The following is a 13002-nucleotide window of genomic DNA, read 5'->3' as shown; positions in this document are numbered from 1 at the left end:
GTACCTGGGAGCCTGTGGAAAGGTTTCTGCTTGGTTTTCAGTGGGGAATCGTGTGTGTTCACGTGGACAACCAGAAGACGTAGCAACCAGGTTCCAGCGCAGAAAAGGCAAGTTTTCCGATGCACTCTCTTTCTCTCCCTATACCGAGTCGTGTATAGAAACCGCTAAGACTGCGATCGGCAAGAAAGCTACCACGAAGCATGCCGTACGGAGAAAATACCAACACATCCTCGTCCACACATTGTTTCTGATACGTGCTTGAACGCAAATACCTTCTTGCTGCTGTGGCATAAAAGACGTCCCTCAGAATATGTGATTGCGTGCACCGGTGCAATTCTTTCGTTCTACAATCAGTCCTGGTGTGCGGAGCTTTCAGAACCGGCTCTGTGGAGTCGTCTGCGGAAATGCCGCTGACAGAAAACGCACCCTCGATTGTTTACCAAAATATAGGCAGACGCGTTTTAACACGTCGTTCAGCATGCAGAGAGCTACGTCTGTTCCGAAGAGACAACGGAAACGCGTGTGCACGCACAGAAGAAAAACCCCACCAGGTGCATTTGTGTGAACGTGAAACAGCCGTCTATACACTCGCAGACACGGGAACGTGCATCAATGCAGTCACACAGCCACCAGCTTTTGAGCACAGGCTCTGCTGGTTTTCGCACTTTTCAGGCACAATCCCGAAAGCCGCGCACAATGCAGTTCATTTGCTAAATGTCGTCTAGGGAAGCATTTCTCCGGTCGATCTACCGCTCAGCTTTCTTCTCGTGTTACTGAGAAATGTCAGCGCAGGGAATCCGTCTCTGTCGAGCACACGTCAATCCCTCTTCGCTTTTCCTTTGTTGACTCTGCCTAGATGATTTCCCTGGTCTCTCTTCACCGAGGCAGTCGTGGCTGTGCTGCGTTACACACAGGCACAGCCAACGCACACCAAGTGTCGAGAGACACACTCCGCTGAGCTCAACACTAGCACAGATGCACATGTGCGACGAAATCAGCACACATGCTTGTGGAGAGAAAGACATGGACTCACACGCGTGTGGAGCGACGGATCGATACAGCAGGCGCCAGGACACAGACTGACTTCCAGGCACACTGTCCCCACACCAACAGGGACCGCTCTGCAGCTATCCTAGACGTTGATTATCGAACCAGCCACACTGACCTGCCCCAAACTCCCAGACACTTACAGGCAAGACACAATCTCTCCGACAAGCACACAAGTGTTCGCTCTCAGCTCTAGATCAGGGAAGAGCTTGCGCAGTGACGCTCTGTTGCTCTTTCGCGTTAAGGCATGATCTGTTTCGTTTCTCTTGTACATCGGCTGCGGAACGCTATTCCTCGCGACACTGTGAAGCATTTGCCAAGGGTGAGAAGTAGTTCGGAGCAGCATTCAGATCTGTCTACGACTGTCTTTGCTCCTTTACTAGTAGAGCTCCCGTGCATCTGTCTGCGTGAGAAATGCAAGACTGGGAAACGTCGTGCAACACGCGGAACCTTGCCAATAAACGGCGTAGCTGTGCACTCACTCCAGCTTAAGCATGAATGGAGCCTGCAAAAAGGCACACGCATGTGGACAGAAAATCGTCTGTAGACACACACGCTTTCACGCACACGGTGGTCCAAGTACAGGGACGTATCTGCACGTACCCTCCAAAAGAATATTCTCGTGCAGCCACGTATGCGTGATGCAGTACGCCAACCATCAGTGCACACCTGTTTACTCTGAACCATGTAAGCACGTTTCGCGTACGTCTTTCTGTCCATAGATGGGAGTGGGCGCGCTTGCGGATGTGTCCATGTGTGTGGCCAGGCGTTTGCTTAGGCATCAGTGTGTGAAAATGTAGGTACTTCTCTCTAGCTGCGTTCGCGGGCACGAGGTGGTGGGTGCACGTACCTGGGAGCTTGTGGAATGATTTCTGCTTGGTTTTCAGTAAGGAATCGTGTGTGTTCACGTGGACAACCAGAAGGCGTAGCAACTAGGTTCCAGCGCAGAAAACGCAAGTTTTCCGATGCGCTCTCTTTCTCTCCCTATACTGAGTCGTGTATAGAAACCGCTAAGCCTGCGATCGGCAAGTAAGCTACCACGAAGCGTACCGTACGGATAAAATACCCACAGATCCTCGGTCCACACATTGTTTCTGATACGAGCTTGAACGCAAATACCTTCATGCTGCTGTGGCATAAAAGACGTCCCTCAGAATATGTGATTGCGCGCACCTGTGCAATCGCTTGGTTTTACATTCAGTCCTGGTGTGCGCAGCTTTCAGAACTGGCTCTGTGGAGTCGTCTGCGAAAATGCCGCTGACGGAACACGCACCCTCGATTGTTAACCAAAATATAGGCAGACGCGTTTTACCACGTCGTTCAGCATGGAGAGAGCTACGTCTGTTCCGAAGAGACAACGGAAACGCGTGTGCACGCACAGAAGAAAAACCCCACCAGGTGCCTTTGTGTGAACGTGAAACAGCCGTCTATACACTCGCAGACACGGGAACGTGCATCAATGCAGTCACACAGCCACCAGCTTTGAGCACAGCCTCTGCTGGTTTTCGCACTTTTCAGGCACAATCCCGAAAGCCGCGCACAATGCAGTTCATTCGCTAAATGTCGTCTAGGGAAGCATTTCTCCGGTCCATCTACCGCTCAGCTTTCTTCTCGTGTTACTGAGAAATGTCAGCGCAGGGAATCCGTCTCTGTCGAGCACACGTCAATCCCTCTTCGCTTTTCCTTTGTTGACTCTGCCTAGATAATTTCCCTGGTCTCTCTTCACCGAGGCAGTCATGGCTGTGCTGCGTTACATACAGGCACAGCCAACGCACACCAAGTGTCGAGAGACACACTCCGCTGAGCTCAACACTAGCACAGATGCACATGTGCGACGAAATCAGCACACATGCTTGTGGAGAGAAAGACATGGACTCACACGCGTGTGGAGCGACGGATCGATACAGCAGGCGCCAGGACACAGACTGACTTCCAGGCACACTGTCCCCACACCAACAGGGACTGCTCTGCAGCTATCCTAGACGTTGATTATCGAACCAGCCACACTGACCTGCCCCAAACTCCCAGACACTTACAGGCAAGACACAATCTCTCCGACAAGCACACAAGTGTTCGCTCTCAGTTCTAGATCAGGGAACAGCTTGCGCAGTGACGCTCTGTTGCTCTTTCGCGTTAAGGCATGATCTGTTTCGTTTCTCTTCTACATCGGCTGCGGAACGCTATTCCTCGCGCACTGTGAAGCATTGGCCAAGGGTGAGAAGTAGTTCGGAGCAGCATTCAGATCTGTCTACGACTGTCTTTGCTCCTTTACTAGCAGAGCTCCCCTGCATCTGTCTGCGTGAGAAATGCAAGACCGGGCAACGTCGTGCAACAAGCGGAACCTTGCCAACAAAAGGCGCAGCTGTGCACTCACTCCAGCTTAAGCACGAATGGAGCCTGCAAAAAGGCACACGCATGTGGACAGAAAATCGTCTGTAGACACACACGCTTTCACGCACACGGTGGTCCAAGTACAGGGACGTATCTGCACGTACCCTCCAAAAGAATATTCTCGTGCAGCCACGTATGCGTGATGCAGTACGCCAACCATCAGTGCACTCCTGTTTACCCTCAAGCATGTAAGCACGTTTCGTGTACGTCTTTCTGTCCATAGATGGGAGTGGGCGCGCTTGCGGATGTGTGCTTGTGTGTGACCAGGCGTTTGCTTAAGCATCACTGTGGAAAATTAGGTGCTTTTATCTAGCTGCGTTCGCGGGCACAAGGTGGTGGGTGCGCCTACCTGGGAGCTTGTGGAAAGGTTTCTGCCTGGTTTTCAGTGGGGAATCGTGTGTGTTCACGTGGACAAAAACAATGCGTAGCAACCAGGTTCCAGCGCAGAAAACGCAAGTTTTCCGATGCACTCTCTTTCTCTCCCTATATGGATTCCTGTATAGAGACCTCTAAGCCTGTGATCGGCAAGTAAGCTACCACGAAGCATGCCGTACGGAGAAAATACCAGCAGATCCTCGGTTCACACGTTGTTTGTGATACTTGCTGAACGCAAATACCTTCGTAATGCTATGGCATAAAAGACGTCCCTCAGAATATGTTACGAGCGCACCAGTGCAATTCCTTGGTTATACATTCAGTCCTGTTGTGCGAAACTTTCAGAACTGGCTCTGTGGAGTCGTCTGCGGAAATGCAGTAGTCGGAATACGCACCTGCTATTGTTAACCAAAATATAGGTAGATGTGTTTTACCACGTCGTTCAGCATGCAGAGAGCTACGTCTGTTCCGAAGAGACAACAAAAACGCGTGTGTACGCACAGAAGGAAAAACCGACTACATGTATTTGTGTGAACGTGAAACAGCAGTCTATACACTCGCAGACACGGGAACGTGCATCAATGCAATCACACAGCCACCAGCTTTTGAGCACAGGCTCTGCTGGTTTTCGCACTTTTCAGGCACAATCCCGAAAGCCGCGCATAATGCAGTTCATTCGCTAAATGTCGTCTAGGGAAGCATTTCTCCGGTCGATCTACCGCTCAGCTTTCTTCTCGTGTTACTGAGAAATGTCAGCGCAGGGAATCCGTCTCTGTCGAGCACACGTCAATCCCTCTTCGCTTTTCCTTTGTTGACTCTGCCTAGATGATTTCCCTGGTCTCTCTTCACCGAGGCAGTCATGACTGTGCTTTGTTACACACAAGCAAAGCCAACGCACACCAAGTGTCGAGAGACACACTCCGCTGAGCTCAACACTAGCACAGATGCACATGTGCGACGAAATCAGCACACATGCTTGTGGAGAGAAAGACATGAACTCACACGCGTGTGGAGGACGGATAGATAGAGCAGGCGCCAGGAACACAGACTGACCTACAGGCACACTGTCCCCACACCAACAGGGACCGCTCTGCAGCTATCCTAGACGTTGATTATCGAACCAGCCACACTGACCTGCCCCAAACTCCCAGACACTTACAGGCAAGACACAATCTCTCCGACAAGCACACAAGTGTTTACTCTCAGGTGTAGATCAAGGAGAAGCTTGCGCAGTGACGCCCTGTTGCTCTTAAGAGTTAAGGTATGATATGTTTCGTTTCTCTTGTAGATCGTCTGCTGAGCGCCTTTCCTCGGGCCACTGTGAAGCATTTGCCAAGGGTGAGAAGTAGTTCGGAGCAGCATTCAGTTCTGTCTACGACTGTCTTTGCTCCTTTGCTGGCAGAACTCCCGTGCATCTGTCCGCGTGAGAAATGCAGAACTGGGCAACGCCGTGCGACACGCGGACCTTTGCCAAAAAATGGCGCAGCTGTGCACTCACTTCAGCTTATGCACGAATGGAGCCTGCAAAAAGGCACACGCATGTGGACAGACAATCGTTTGTAGATACACATGCTTTCACGCACACGGTGGTCCAAATGCAGAGACGTACCTGATGCAAGTACCCTCCAAAAGAATATTCTCGTGCAGCCACGTATGCGTGATGCAGTACGCCAACCATCAATGCACACCTGTTTACCCTCAAGCATGTAAGCACGTTTAGCGTACGTCTTTCTGTTCAAAGATGGGAGTGGGCGAACTTGCGGATATGTGCATGTGTATGGCCAGGCGTTTGCTTAAGCATCAGTGTGTGAAAATGTAGGTGCTTTTCTCTAGCTCCGTTCGTGCGCACGAGGTGGTGGGTGCACCTACCTGGGAGCTTGTGGAAAGGTTTCTGCTTGGTTTTCAGTGGGGAATCGTGTGTGTTCACGTGAACAAAAACAATGCGTAGCAACCAGGTTCCAGAGCAGAAAACGCAAGTTTTCCAATGCGCTCTCTTTCTCTCCCTATACCGAGTCGTGTATAGAAACCGCTAAGCTTGCGATCGGCAAGAAAGCTACCACGAAGCATGCCGTACGGAGAAAATACCAACAGATCCTCGGTCCACACATTGTTTCTGATACGTGCTTGAACTCAAATACCTTCGTGCTGCTGTGGCATAAAAGACGTCCCTCAGAATATGTGATTGCGCGCACCTGTGCAATCGCTTGGTTTTACATTCAGTCCTGGTGTGCGGAGCTTTCAGAACTGGCTCTGTGGAGTCGTCTGCGGAAATGTCGCTGACGGAACACGCACCCTCGATTGTTAACCAAAATATAGGCAGACGCGTTTTACCACGTCGTTCAGCATGCAGTGAGCTACGTCTTTTCCGAAGAGACAACGGAAACGCGTGTGCACGCACAGAAGAAAAACCCCACCAGGTGCATTTGTGTGAACGTGAAACAGCCGTCTGTACACTCGCAGACACGGGAACGTGCATCAATGCAGTCACATAGCCACCAGCTTTTGAACACAGTCTCTGCTGGTTTTCGCACTTTTCAGGCACAATCCCGAAAGCCGCGCACAATGCAGTTCATTCGCTAAATGTCGTCTAGGGAAGCATTTCTCCGGTCCATCTACCGCTCAGCTTTCTTCGCGTGTTACTGAGAAATGTCAGCGCAGGGAATCCGTCTCTGTCGAGCACACGTCAATTCCTCTTCGCTTTTCCTTTGTTGACTCTGCCTAGATGATTTCCCTGGTCTCTCTTCACCGAAGCAGTCGTGGCTGTGCTGCGTTACACACAGGCACAGCCAACACACACTCCGCTGAGCTCAACACTAGCACAGATGCACATGTGCGACGAAATCAGCACACATGCTTGTGGAGAGAAAGACATGGACTCACACGCGTGTGGAACGATGGATCGATACAGCAAGCGCTAGGAACACAGACTGACCTACAGGCACACTGTCTCCACACCAACAGGGACCGCTCTGCAGCTATCCTAGACGTTGATTATCGAACCAGCCACACTGACCTGCCCCAAACTCCCAGACACTTACAGGTAAGACACAATCTCTCCGACAAGCACACAAGTGTTCGCTCTCAGCTGTAGATCGGGGAAGAGCTTGCGCAGTGATGCTCTGTTGCTCTTTCGCGTTAAGGCATGATCTGTTTCGTTTCTCTTGTAGATCGGCTGCTGAGCGCCTTTCCTCGGGCCACTGTGAAGCATTTGCCAAGGATGAGAAGTAGCTCGGAGCAGCATTCAGTTCTGCCTACGACTGTCTTTGCTCCTTTACTAGCAGAGCTCCCGTGCATCTGTCCACGTGAGAAATGCAGGACTGGGCAACGTCGTGCAACACGCGGAACCTTGCCAACAAGCGGCGCAGCTGTGCACTCACTCCAGCTTAAGCACGAATGGAGCCTGCAAAAAGGCACACGCATGTGGACAGACAATCGTTTGTAGACACACATGCTTTCACGCACACGGTGGTCCAAGTACAGCTGCGGGGTGCGCGGCCCCTCGAGAAGGGTGCTCCCGGTCTCTTGGCCGCAGGCTGGGGCTGGCAGACGGGTTCAGGTGCTTTGGCCTGCTTTTTTGCCAGCGCCGCCTTCTCGGTGCCGTGAAGAAAATCCCGCGCGGTTGTTTCCGCTCGTTGCTCAGGAGATTTCGCGTCTGGGGCCGTAGACTGAGGAAGAACGTTTGCGAGTTGGAGGACGCTACAAGATATTCCCCGTGGAAGCCGGAGAAGAGGCAAATTGGCTGCCAGTGGAGCTGTGTTCCATGCAGTCTTCAGTTTAGGACGTTCAGTTTGTCCTTCCAGAAAAGGAGCAGTCATTGGTAGGCCTGGGAGAGGCCATTAAGTGCGTGATCAGAATTGAAGCCAGACTGCACTCGACGTTGCTGCTGTCGGTCTTGGCTTTCGGTGGTTTCCTCACGGCTGCCTAGTGTTTGGGAGCACGGAGGGGGCGTTTTTTCTTCCCCAAGGAGAGGCTGTGCTTAAAAAAGAATTTGTTTCCTCAGAGAAGTGCAAGTCCGTGTGTGTAAGCCAGCCAAAATCGCCAGCCTAGTCAAGTTCCGAGTGTGCGTCTGTCAGACGGCCGCTTGACGTTGCCGAGTTCCCAGGTGTGCAGTTGTACTGGCGAAGGGCAATGCAGGACGGAAGGGTTTTTTCTGCTGCGGGGACCCAGCCGCCCCCCTTTTCAGCGGAAAGCAGGGGAGCGCGGTTTATTGTTCCCTTTGCAACGCGGCTGCTGGCGCGGGAGGGCTGGAGGTGCGGAGCGCTGGTTGGCTGCCTAGGCACGTCAGTCGCCACTCTGTCCGCCTATCAGGTTGCCAGAGGGGCGGGCGTTGAGGTCTCCGTACTGCGCATGCCCGACTCGCGAGCGCTGCTAGGCGGCGAGAGAGGTGATTGACATGTCCTAGGCAGCCAACCGGGACGCGGCAAGGGGCGGGTGCTGCGGTCTCGCTACCACGCATGCCCAAAGCACGAGCGCCTGGCGGGAGCGGAGCGGCGAGAGAGGCGGCAGGTGAGTGCGGCCGCGGCGGGGGTGACCGTGCCGGTGGAACGGGGGGGGGGCGGGATTTGCCGGCGCGGCGCGGCGCGGCGCGGCGCGGAGGCATTCGTCTCCGGTTCCCCCCCGCCGAGCTGGCGAAGCTGGCGGGAGGCGTGTGACCCTGCGGGCAGGTGCGCTGAAGGCTGGCGGTCTGGAGCCGTGTCTCCCTCCGGCGCAGCGCCCGTGCCCGGTCCGGCGGTCCCTCCGGGAGCGGCGCAGCCCCCGTTAGTCGGGGGGACGTTGAAAAGCAGAGCCGGTGGCGTGGCGAGTGGGGCGCCGCTTCGGCGGGAGCTCGGGGCGAGGCGCGGCGGGTTCTGTGTCCTGTGGGCGCGGCTTTCGCGCCGCGGCTGTCTGTGTGCTAGACGCCCTGAGTCCTAAGGAGATGTATCTTTTAGGATTCGTTCTACAAGTCAAAGAGAGGAGCCGAATATGTGCTGAATGTTATAGTTAGAACTGATATTCTGTGAAGGAGTGAAGTGGTCTGAAAAAAATACACATTTCTTAAAAGCTAGTGCAGCATTGTGTATCTTCACATGAATCGACTCAAACGTCCCCCCCGTAAATAAAACCCAACTCCCCCCAGAAACAACAGAGAAGAAACGAGCTAGCAGAGCTCCTGTGACAAAAGGAGGTCAGTATTTTTCCCTCAGTTTTTTCCTTATCTGAAGAAATCAAAGAGAATTTTAGATCGCATTTTTTCCGTCTAAATCAAGTGTTGGCGTAGACTTTTGTGTTCAGATAATCAACATTGTCTGTAAAGAATTGTTTAACAAAAACAAGCAGAAACCAAAACCAGGTTCAGACCTGTAAGAAGCATAGAATAATTTTGTTTGTAAGAGACCATCTAGGGGGGTCATCTTGTTGAATTGCCTTCACAATGAGATCAGGTCACTGAATGCCTTGTCTACTGAAATTCTGAATATCTCCAAGGTTGGGGATTCCATGGGCTCCCCGGGAAGCTGGTGCTTAACCATCTGTGTCACCAAACATGCTAAAAAAAATACCTCACTAGTTAGCTTTGTTTTACCATGAGAAGCTTTTGTTCTCTTCATAGGTGTTGCAACCATCATTATTGTGGGTGATGAAGGAGCTTCTGGGGTGGTTGGGATAGCACATTCATCCCAGCATGTTCTGATTGGAGAACCTTCAGGAAATTATAATGGGACTGCTCTTATTAGGTGAGTACATCACTCATTTATCCAAAACAGCTCTGTTTCAAAAGCTATGAGGCTCCACATTTGGCAAGAATTAATTGAATGCTGCATTTCATTATCACTTCTAAAATCATAAGTATTTTCAAAATTAGATGCTTGTTTTTTAAGAAGGGCAGAACATACTACGTAGGTGTCTTTTCAGTATTGCTGAGGAGCTTTAGATATGTCTTCCAATTATTTACAACATAGATTCATTAAAGGAAAGAGGATTCTAATCAAAGGAATAGGGGAAGGCAGTCAATTATATTTGAAGATGCTTTGTGCTTTTCAGGATTCAGTTCAGGATTGGTGCTTGAACTGAAACTCGGTACATTGTTACGATGATCAGCATAACCAAAGCAGCACTGGGTCTTAGTTGAAACAAGATGCAATTCTTTCACTGCATTCAGTCAGCTGAAAACAAGATGAAGAAATGACAATGTTACCATACCTTCTAACAGAATTGGAGAAAAAGTATTACAACACTTTCTCTTAGTGAAACAGCAAATATAAGCAAGAAAACAGATTCTCATGCTGCCCTGAGAATCCCAACAGACAAAGGGATGCTTTGTGCAGCACCAGTTTAGAACATGTACTAGATCATGGTATAGACAATTTCTTGCCATGCTTCAGTTCACCGAGAATGTCATGAGTAGGATTAGCCTCTAGGTTTTTAGACAAGCAGCACACAGAACATTTCTCAAGTGATCTCATAGTACTATTCTCGTATCTTTCTGCCTTCAAAACCAAATTACCTCTGGGTGCTACCCGTAAGTCCCATTTCCCTTCTGTTTTGCATGTCTATTTCCTGAAAAGCAGAAAGACAGCTCAGTTTGCAGCTGCCAACTTTGGGCTGTATGCACAAAGAAACTATAAAGTGCTCTGGGTAAAAATACAGCTCAAGATGCCTCCCAACACGGGGAAGTAAATCAGAACTGCAGACACGTTATTGCTCTGAAGAGGTTATGGTAAAGATCTTGATAGTGACTTAATAGATTAAAATTCAAGCTTCACAGTGCTGGTAACATTTCTTCCGTGCACAACAATATCTATGCTTTATATCTCTGGATTTGGTATCAAATATTAAAGGTAGAAGATTAAATCTGTGTTTGCATTCTGCAGCCTGACACGTGGCCCAGGGATTTTTGGTGAAATCATAATATATTGGAATATAACACCCCGTCATCACACAGAATTTATTGAGACGTCGGGGACCTTGACAATGCGAGACAGGCAGTGTGCAGCAGTGGTTCTGATACAGGTACAAGAGATTTTACACCAGTAGCTCTTTCAGGTTCTTCCTTTTATCTAGCCAGCATCTTGATTAGAAATTAGTTTTACCTCTCTACCTGGAAATGGTTAATTGGTTCTTCTCCCTAGGCTGTCGATGATAACCGTCCTGAGGAGAAGCATTGCTACACATTTGAATTAACTGGGATCAGTGATGGAGGACTCATAAATGAATCTAGCAGCACAGCAAATATTACCATGGCCGCCAGTGATTTTCCATACGGAGAGTTTACATTTTCACGAAAAATATTGCTGACAACAGAAGAAGAAAAATGGGTATATGGTTAAAATTCCTTCTTCCGTAAAATATTGATAGATATCAATATTGTCGGTAGATTTATACTTATCTTTAGGAAAAAAAAAAAAAAAGCAGAGATTTATTCTGCATTTATCATAGCATAGCCCATCTGAGGCTTTTGGTGTTTTTAATACTCTGAGAAAGATGCCTGTCCGTTAAATTATGTGTATTCTGCACTTACTGCAGCAAGTTGTTACCTGGCAGAACCGTTGAGAAGGTGCCTATAGAACAGTCTCAGAATGGTAACAGAAAAGCAAAGCCATTTTTTAAAGCAAATGTCCTCTCTCCCTCAGGTTAACATCACTGTTTTGCGTTCAAGGGGATCCTATGGCAAAGTGCGTCTTTGCTTCCAGAGAATAAATGGGACTGCAGAGGAGGTAGTTGATTTCACCCCCACAGTAAGGGAACTGTTATTTGAACCACATGAGGAGAGTAGAATGATTTTGGTTGAAGTTCATGGTGACGACTTTCCTGAAGGTCCTGAAGACTTTTCAGTGATGATTACCAAAGTGGAACTCCAAGGAAGGTCAAGATAAAATTAATTATAAGATAAAATTAATTAAAAGCAGGAGATCAAACTGTATTTGGAATCTGATCTACCTGCATAAAGGCACCGCTGGATTTCAGGTGTTTTACTGTAAAATTTCATATGGCAGCTATAATAGTAATAATAATACAAATTGGATGTATGGCAATCCAAATTCTTTCAACATTAATTTTAAGATTTTGCTGATTCAGATTTATTAAAGCTGAAAGTCCATCCATTACGTAGAAGTTGTCAAATCACATGAAACTCAAAGAAGAAGATAAAATGTGAAAGAAAAAGCGAAAGATCCACATTTCTGTGAAAAAACTGCCAGTTTTGCAGATATAGTTTGAAAAAGTGTGACCAAAAATCTTCAGTGGTAACTGTCAGAAAATAAAAGTATTTGTGGTAATTGAAAATTGTCATACTTGCATTACAATACTTTTGCAAGATTTTTTTTTAATGTAATATTCCTTTTTATGTTCTTGCAAGTGGATTTGATTTCACCGTAAAGGAAAATGATCTACAGATAGATCAACCCCTAGTGATAGGAAATATCTCCACGGTACGAGTCACTATAGCAAAAAGTGATAATGCAGAAGGCATCATAGAATTTGATCCACAGTATATCCTTCTACAGGGTAAGTTTACCAGAGGTTTTCACTATGGTTTAGAGGATAAGCCTGTGGCTCTCTCACAAATTTTGAAATAAAATAACTTTTTTTCCCAATTTTTCTTGAAGTGCAAGAGGATGCTGGATTAATCATGATTCCTGTTGTGAGAAAGCGTGGAACGTATGGCGATGTAACAGCCGATTTCCTTTCTCGAAGTATTTCTGCACTTCCGAACGTTGACTACATCATCCATAATGATTCTGTCATTTTTTATCGTGGCCAGAACCAAATTTTTATCTATATCTCTATCACAGATGATGAAGAAAGGTAATTATTTTTTTCAGATATTTATTCACTAATCTACTTCTGAGAAACCGTTTTTTAGCACGTGCAGTATGCCTGTCAGCAGAGTTTGAATTGAAAAGCAAATTTCTGCAGCCCTGAAATATTTAAAGGGAGGGAAAAGAAGCTATTATTGGAGTTTCATAGTGCCTGTTAAATTTTATGCAAACAACTACATTCTTTTTACCTAGATTATCAGAAAGTTTGGGTGTTAATAGTACTGCTGTGAATAATAAAATATTTTGCTGATTGTGGTTTTTTTTTTTTAAATTTAGCACATGTGGAAAATAAAACAATATTTTTATTTCAGATATCACCATTCTCTGCAAATGGGGGGAATCTTCTGCTGTATGCTTACAGAGATGACTTCTGTATATCTTTAAACAGATCCAG

This window comes from Nesoenas mayeri, assembly GCF_963082525.1.
Source record: "Nesoenas mayeri genome assembly, chromosome: 12".
Classification (NCBI taxonomy): Eukaryota; Metazoa; Chordata; class Aves; order Columbiformes; family Columbidae; genus Nesoenas; species Nesoenas mayeri.
Note: the sequence above shows the minus strand (reverse complement) of the source record.